The sequence below is a fragment of the Populus euphratica genome, unplaced genomic scaffold (assembly GCF_000495115.2).
Source record: "Populus euphratica unplaced genomic scaffold, PopEup_1.0 scaffold568.1, whole genome shotgun sequence".
Classification (NCBI taxonomy): domain Eukaryota; kingdom Viridiplantae; phylum Streptophyta; class Magnoliopsida; order Malpighiales; family Salicaceae; genus Populus; species Populus euphratica.
The window spans coordinates 3,923-4,451 of NW_011500226.1; positions in this window are offsets into that span (position 1 = coordinate 3,923).

The window sequence follows — 529 nt, forward strand, 5'->3', positions numbered from 1 at the left end:
TGGTAAAATGACTCATTTGGACTACAAGAAAAATTCATCATTTGACATTGTAAGGCTGTTATCCTATGAGTGGGGAAATATTTTTTTCAAAAATTCAGCTTGCATTTCTCTCCATGTACCTATAAACCTAGGACGCAGGGAGTTTAGCCAAAGCTTGGCTTTATCCTTTAGAGAGAATGGAAATAATTTCAGCCGAATAGTTTCTTCAGTGCATGTTCTATCAATAAAAGTATTACATACCTCTTCAAAGTCCTTAATGTGTATATATGGATTTTCAGAATCCATACCGTGATATGTGGGAAGAAGTTGGATCATGCTCGATTTCAAATTGAAAGCTTGTTGGTTTAGAGGCAAGATAATACACGAAAGTGTACTTTGTCTAGCTGGGTGAAGATATTTTCTAAGAGTTCGAAAATTAGGTTGATCAATAATTGTGGAGGTCCATTACCTTGAATACTCCCTTCACCCTCTACATCTTCAACATTAGCCATGATGAAAATAATAATAATAATAATAATAATAATAATAA